The 8,046-nt window shown below is 38.9% G+C and overlaps 1 non-coding gene across 1 annotated transcript; it reads right to left on the reverse strand.

Moving 5' to 3' along the window:
* Positions 1 to 1,002: 1,002 nt before the first annotated feature.
* LOC142835452 (U6 spliceosomal RNA) lies at positions 1,003 to 1,108 on the reverse strand. Its single transcript, XR_012907878.1, has one exon. It is a non-coding gene; the product is annotated as a U6 spliceosomal RNA (small nuclear RNA).
* Positions 1,109 to 8,046: the final 6,938 nt, after the last annotated feature.

An 8,046-nucleotide genomic window follows, 5' to 3' on the forward strand; every position in this document is an offset into this window, starting at 1 on the left:
AAACATGTAGACAGGGTCTCACTATGCCTCCCTGGCTAGCCTGGAGCTCACAGGGTTCAACCTGCTTCTGCCTCCCCAGTTCTGTGATTAAAGGTGTCTGCCACCACACCTAGCAAGATCATAGATATAGATAGCCCTCTGGACAAAGGGTAGGGATTAGAGCGAAAGACCCTAATATATAGAAAAAGAATTATAGCCCTCTGGCTATGCAAACTGATTAGAGCTATGATGCTGAACAAGACACCTTCCTCCATACAGCATCCATATAGCACACACATAAAACAAATATAAACGTAAATAAGATCTCAATGACTTATACACATAAAACATAACTATGACTTTTTCAGAAAAAAATTTAAACAATGGGTCTGCATCTAGGTCTAAACAACAAGTGTTAGACTGGGCAGTAAATACATGATTCAATGTAAAAAAGAATTGATAAATTATACTACATGAAAATAAAATGATTCTGGCTGGATTCTGCTAAGACAATGGGAGAACAAACTAGAGCCTGGGAGGAAATATTTCCTAATTGCAAATCTGATAGATGTTTTAGCCTCTAAGTTCTGTTAAAAAAAAACTATTTAACCTCTAAGTTGTTTTAAAAACTCTAAAAACACACGAAAATTAAAAGTTCAATTAGAATATGGGCAAAAGATGGGAAAAAAATTCCCCGAAGAAGATATACAGGAGGCAAATAAATAAGATCTGTCTCTCGACAAGATGCTCAGCATTGTCCTGAGAGAACACAAATATCAACAATGTGACATCATTGCACATCTACCTGAATGTCTAAAATAAAAGCCAGTTGACTATGCCAAATGCTGGAGAAGACAGAGAAACTGCATCACTCAGCCCACCCACTGCAGAAAACATTTTGGTATTTTTTCTAAAAACCTGAACATGCCACTCCCATGAAACCAGAAATGCTAAGCCTTGCATTTACACAGATAAATGATGCACAGGCATTTATGCCAGCATCATTCATAACAGTTGCAGATTGGAAATGCCTGTGTTCCCACTAGGAGGGCATTCACACTTTGTGCAGGAGCCATACTAATCTTCTCTGTATCATCCCAATTTTAATGTATGTGCTGCCAGAATGGGCGTGACATTCATACTTTGCAATCTTACTCATCAATAAAAACCAGCAAAGCACTGCCATATTCAACAGGCAATAAAACTACACTCTGCCATTCTATTTGTAGAATAGTCTTTATGTAATAATTTTCTACAATGGGAGAATGGTCCAGACGGTATTGTCAATGTGAGAGGAGGAAGAGAGGGGTGGGCATATAGGAACTGATAAAAGGCCACGAAAAGGGATCTCTTGGAAGACATGTCTGTATATTGACTGTGTGGATGCCTTGATTGTGCCGATGAGTGGTAGATGCTGTCATTGAAGCAAGACAGATAAAACCCACAGCAGCTCTATCACCTCTTACAAGCGAGTCCACATTTACATTAAGCTAAAACTTTCATTTCCAAATTCTATTTTTTCAAAACTATTGCATCTCATCATCTATTGGGGAGAGGCAACAGAGAGGGCATGCCGTGTGTGTGTGTGTGTGTGTGTGTGTGTGTGTGTGTGTGTGTGTAGGTCAGGAGAGTGGTTTCAGTGGGAGTCAGTTCTCACTTTGCCTTATGTGAGGTCTGGACTTTGAACGATGTCGTGAGGCTTGAAGCAAGTGTCCTTCCTTATCTGCTAAGCTATAGCTCTGACCTTCAAAAAAAAAGATACAGTTCCCCTGATACAAATCGTATTAGAGCCTGTTCAGATCAATTTTGTTAAACCTATGAATGTTCACTGTCTCATACAAGGTGGTAAAACCCACACAGACCACAAAGCCCCCTATGTCACTTCTGTTTATTCTGTGATCTACACAGAATCCAGAGCATGGCCTCTGACTAGTGTCACAGAATAACACAATAGGACAGTGGTAGTCTCATTTTGTATAATAGCATGCCGGGGCCTGGGGTAAGTAGGCATCTATGCATGGAAGTACAGTAATAAAGGGTACACATATTCTCAAACAAACTTGAAGTTATTGTACCACAGGACAGCCTATTAAACTGCACTCCACTGGACTCACATAGTTCTCACTGGTTTTAATTACCTATGCCCATCTAGAAAGCCTTACTTCCACTTTTTGCTCACTTAAATTGGCCTAATCTCAAATTTAGTGTGTCAGGGTAGATAAAAATATATTGTTTGATCTTTGCTTTTTGACCACTAATAGTAACTTTTTTTAAGAAATCAATGTTCAGTGAAGTAGAGAATGGATTCTAGGAAAATAAAACTGAACTCAAGGCAGATCAAATCAAGTATTATTCCCTACCACCTCCCCCACCACACCTAGTGTGCTTTCTGTAAATCACAGCAATACAAGCTTATATATTTGGTGCAGATATTGCTTTAACTATGGAGAGGTGTGCTGCATTGTGTATGCTGCATGTGTCTAACTGTGTACAGGTGGGTTACATTTGCTTAAGTATGCAAAGACGTGTTGCTGTTTTACCTTGCCTGCCTAAGACACCTGATTGGTCTAATAAAAACTTGAATTGCCAATAGCCAGGCAGTAGATGGAGAGGAAGGGCTGATGGGAAGAAAGAATGAGTAGGTGGAGGACTCTAGGATCCAGAAAAGAGAGAGGAAGGGAGAAAGAGAGGAGCTAGCCAACTAGGTAGCCACCAGCCAACCAGACATAGAATAGAACATACAGAATGAAAAAAAGGTGAAAACCCCGAGGCAGAACATAGATGAAGAGAAACATGTCAAAATAAGTTATAGGAGCTAGTAAGACAAGCATTCATAACTTGTGGTAATAAGCCTCAGTATCATGATTTTGGGACTGGCAATCCAAAACAGTCAGCTGCACTTGCGCCCAATGTGGAACACCAAAATGCTATTTGACCTTTAACACAGTGGCTACCCAGGGAATTCTGGAGAGGTAACTCTGAGGGATGGAATTCTGTTCTGCAGACGATGGCTCTGTTGCTGCCAAGAAAAGGTAGCTTTAACTATAAATCTCTATCATCCTAGTAAAACTTGAAATTAAAGCTAGGATGAAAATCTGCCAGCTCAGAGAGTTAGAGTAGCAACTGGCTAATATTCTCTCTTTGCTGGAATTCCTGGAAACCTCTCTCCTTCCACACAGCTCCAATTAAAGAACCCACGCTAGGTTCCTCCCTACTGCCTGCCAACTAGTTGCTAACCCCGCCTCTCTGAGCCCAGATTAATTTTATTTAATTAACACAAACGCAACACATCTTTATGTAGTAAAACAAATGCAGTAAACAGATGTAGCAATCTCTGCCTAGTTAAAGAAATAATATTCCACAGCGCGCGCGTGTGTGTGTGTGTGTGTGTGTGTGTGTGTGTGTGAAAGTGGATCAAGGATTTCAACAAAAGGACTGATACCATGACTCTGATAGAAAAGAAAGTAAGAACATGCCTTAACTTAGAGGCACAGAAAAGACTTTTTGATCAGGACCCAATAGCACAAGCATTAAGAACAACAGCTGACAAATGAAACGAGGAAAAAATGCTCTTGTACAGGAAAGAACACCATAATTTGAGCGAAGATGAAGCCTAAAAGATGGAGTAAAAGCCCTTACTAACTATATATTTGCAGAGGTTTTGTATCTGGGATATATAAATAACTCAAAAAATTAAACACTAAGAAAACAAATAACCAAATGTTTGGGCCATGGAACTAAACAGTTATCGAATGAAGAAATACAATGTGTTTAGCAGCTGTTGGAGTTTTCTGGTGGAGTCTTTGGGGTCTTATATGTGTAGAGTCATATCGTCTGCAAATAATACTTCGAATTCTTCCTTTCCTGTTTGTGTCTGCCTTGTCTCCTTTGCATGTCTAATTGCTCCAGTCAGAACGTCAAGCATGGAAGAGTTAACTGGAGTGGAGATAGAAGGGCAGGGTACAGGAAGGAGTTTAGGGACACATAATTAAGATCTTAGAAAATGCCCTATGGCAACCTACTATGATAGAAGCTTCAAAACACACACACACACACATTGGTGTTACCCTATAATGGGGGAAACAGTGCCTCCCCAGACACCATAAGGTATCAAAAAGCCCATTGCTGAATATGGGTTAACTATTTTTTATTTGTCGGTCCATAATATCCCAAACACCCTTCAAAATTAGAGGCTATTGATGTTGCTCTCAGTTACCCCCTAGAACTTGGTGTTATGACACCACTGCTGAGCTTACCAAAGACTTGAGTCATTGAACATGGAGAAATCAAGCTAATACCAACCTGGAAGCTTCATCCTGACCAACTTTCATACGCTGAAGTGTTCGATACATACTATGAGGGGAGAAGTCATCAACAGTATCCCCTTGAAGTAAAACCTACGAATTGCAATTATAACTAGTCTACAAATATACATCTACTGGTACAAGAGTGTCATCAATTTTATGAGAATAACCAACCACTTCCAGCTTGAATGTAAAGCCAAGACCCATCGGATGGAACCTAATACCCATAGGCCAAACATAGATCCATTATTCTGATAAAGGGGCATAGTAATAAACTACTCCTTAAGTTTTTATCTGATACTCTGAGATTAGTGTATCCTCAGTCTTCATCACAGAAGTAGATGGTGAATAATATAGGGACCTCTAACTGGACAGCCTGCAAAGACAGTTGAGAGTGTGTAATGCCCAGCTCTAAACTGAATATCTATAACATTACAGCCACATCCCTAAGACTCAACGATAATTCCAGAAGAGGGTGGAAAGATTTTGAGAAGCAGAGGGAATGGAAGTCTACAGTGAAACATTATCTCCTAGATGTGGCAGCAACAATGTTGTACACATGAACTCCCAGAAACTGGGGCTGCATGCACAGGACTTTCACACTATCAAGCCAGTCCAGATCCCAGCGTGGATGGTGGAGGGACTCACAAAGTCCCTCTATTTAGCTAAGGATGAGAGAGCGTCAGCTTTCTTCAGAAATGTGATCCCTAGAGGATACTGAAGCTAGCCGATCTCCATAGATGGCCCCACACTTATGTATATGTACAGCCAGCACTAAATGGACTCATTCGGTAAAAGAGAAAGGGCCTACACGAAGTTGGGAGGGAGAGGAAGTACAAGGAGTGGTAGGTGGAGAAATTTCAGGAGAGGAAATATGGAGTAGATTTATGAATTTCCTGCTTTTTCTCTTTTGTTGTTTTTTACTTCAGGAGACTGTGTTCTATAGAAATAAAAATTCTTACAGAAGTATATTGCAAACCTTTCACTGGGTGCATGTGTGTTAACCATTCAGGAAGTTTGTAGACTTAGCAATTTGAATTGAGATGAGAAAACTTTTTATTCAACTTAGAGGATAAACTAAATTTACCATGTAGAGCAGCTGGTACATTTTTCTTCATGTATGCTTTCATGCAGAAAGTAGTCCAGGTGAGTTCTTCCGAAAACCAGAACACTTCCTGGAAGATGTAAAGCAGAGTTGACTCTGTGGAAATACGTACATGGATGGGTTGAAATCCCTGACTAACTCTTTGACAGAAATCCCTACTCCTTAAGCACCGGAATACATTTGTATCCCTTTAGCAATTAACATTTACATTAAATGAAGCTCATCGGCCCATTTTTTTCTGTCTTATTTTTATTCTATGGACTTCCAGAAAGACAATATGGCATGACTGTTACACATTAACCTCAGTAGTCTATGCTGGAAGTTTCAGTGTGTCTTTGGCCATAGTAACACTTTCTCCCATGGTTAAACGTCCCTCAACTACTTTCAGTAGAGGGTTTCTGTTCTTTCACACCAGGCATTTGACATATGGAGTTCTCATTTATCCCTCTGATGTGGTCCCAGAAACTTAGTCGTGAAGGTTGCGGACTTAAGTGCTGTGGTCTTTAGGCACCATTCTCTCACCCTGGCCTGTCACCATCTAGAGCTGCTCATTTCTTCAGATGAGCTTTGAACTTAGTCGGTCCAGCTTCCTGAACTAGGAATGCATAGCTCTGAATTAAGGATTGAACTAGAAGTTGCTGCCAAATGTCTCAAACCCCTGTACAGTTGACAACTGTCCTTTAAAGAGCTTGAAACAAGTTTATTAAAGGAAATGATATTTTAGGAAGTGGTTTATAGACTAGGTAATTGGTTCAAGCTGGAAGTCCAATGAAGGCTACGAAGGGAAGAGTTTATCTTCTGAGTATGTGGGGTTGGGGGTGTGTATGTACAGCGGTCAATGTCACTGTCTTCCTTGATCACTCTCCACCTTATTTTTTAAGATAATATCCCACACTGAACCTAGGAACCATCAACTCAGCTAGGTTAATTATTGACTGAGCCACCTCCCCAGATCCTACACATACTGAAATAATTTAAATATACGTGTAGCTAAAAAAATGCTCTGGAGTCAGGTAGAACCATCATTCATGGAGCATCAAAACATTTATCAAAGGGAACATTGATTAAGATGAAAACATGATACATTTGTTTAAAAGGATATGACATCAATTAAAATACCTTCTGCCAAAGCTTCTAATACTCTGTATAAGCTATGTTCATAGCTTTAGCCTTGACATGCATAACATTGAAAAGGAAGGACTAAAAAGAGATTTTTTTTAGTGTAAGTATTATAAGCTAATACTTGCAGAACTTTTAACAAAGAGAGAAATTGGGGCTATGTAAATGGCAGAAAATAAACTCTCCATATAAAGCATGAAATCCATTTGGAACAGCTAAGTCAACTAAACTGTGTCAGTAACCTCAACTGTCCTCAATCATTTTGTCAGCCTCTTAGCTTTGATTTTTAACTTGGATATTTAAAGAATGAAGCAATTCATATGTTTTTCATTCCTTTATATCTGAAGTATTAAAATAAAAATCAAACTAAGTATTCATGTGTCATGAGCCAGTTATTTCTGTTGCAAAAATCTCTTTTCTTATTTTTTTTGGAAAAAAAGTTAGACATACATATTGTAACAGCAAGGATGCCACCATATATCATCCATTCCTGGTCTTCATGAGCACACGCTTCTCATACCAGAATATGGTCTGAAGTTTATATTGGCACAATTAACAGACAACTTTCTGATTAACTAGTTACTAGTAATAACTGCCATAAATCTTAACAAAAATAATACCAACAATTTATATTTAGCTCTGCATATGAAAAAATAGTATATTTCATTATGACTACTTTGAAAGACTTTGAACTCATAAAGCATGTCTCTTACAAATTTTTTTCTTTAGGAAGTGGTCTCCTGTGTCCATGCATTGAAGGCTACTTCCTGCTTTCTCTTCTATCAGGTTCAGTGTGGTCAGCTTTATATCGAGGTCTTTAATCTATTTGGACTTGAGTTTTGTGCATGGTGATAGATATGGGTCTATTTTCATTCTTCTACAGGTTGGCATCCAGTTATGCCAGTACCATTTGTTGAAGACGCTTTTTTTTTCCATTGTATACTTTTAGTATCTTTGTCAAAAATCAGGTGTTCACAGGTGTATGGATTAGTATCTGGGTTTTTTATTTGATTCCATTAGTCAACCTGTCTTTTTTTATGCCAATACCAGGCTTTTTCAATAGTTCTATAATAGAGCTTGAAGTCAGGGATGGTGATGCCTCTAGGAAATCCTTTATTGTACGGGATTGTTTGGGCTACCCTGGGTTTTTGTTTTTCCACATGAAGTTGAATATTGTTCTTTTGAGGTCCATGAAGAATTGTGTTGTCATTTTGATGGTGAATGCATTGAATCTGTAGATTGGTTTTGGTAGGATTGCCATTTTTATTATGTGATCCTACCTATCCAAGAGCATGGGAGCTCTTTCTGTTTTCTGGTGTCTTCTCATCTAATTTTCTGACAAAGAAGCTAAAATTATACAAGGAAAAAAATTTCAACAAATGTTTCTGGCATAACTGGATATCAACATATAGAAGAATGAAAATAGATCCATATCTATCCCCATGCACAAAACTCAAGTCCAAATGGATTAAAGACCTCAATGTCAGTCCGAACACACTGAACCTGAGAGAAGAGAAAGTGTATGGGCACAGGAGATCT

This window comes from Microtus pennsylvanicus, chromosome 14 (assembly GCF_037038515.1).
Source record: "Microtus pennsylvanicus isolate mMicPen1 chromosome 14, mMicPen1.hap1, whole genome shotgun sequence".
In the NCBI taxonomy this organism is placed as follows: Eukaryota; Metazoa; Chordata; class Mammalia; order Rodentia; family Cricetidae; genus Microtus; species Microtus pennsylvanicus.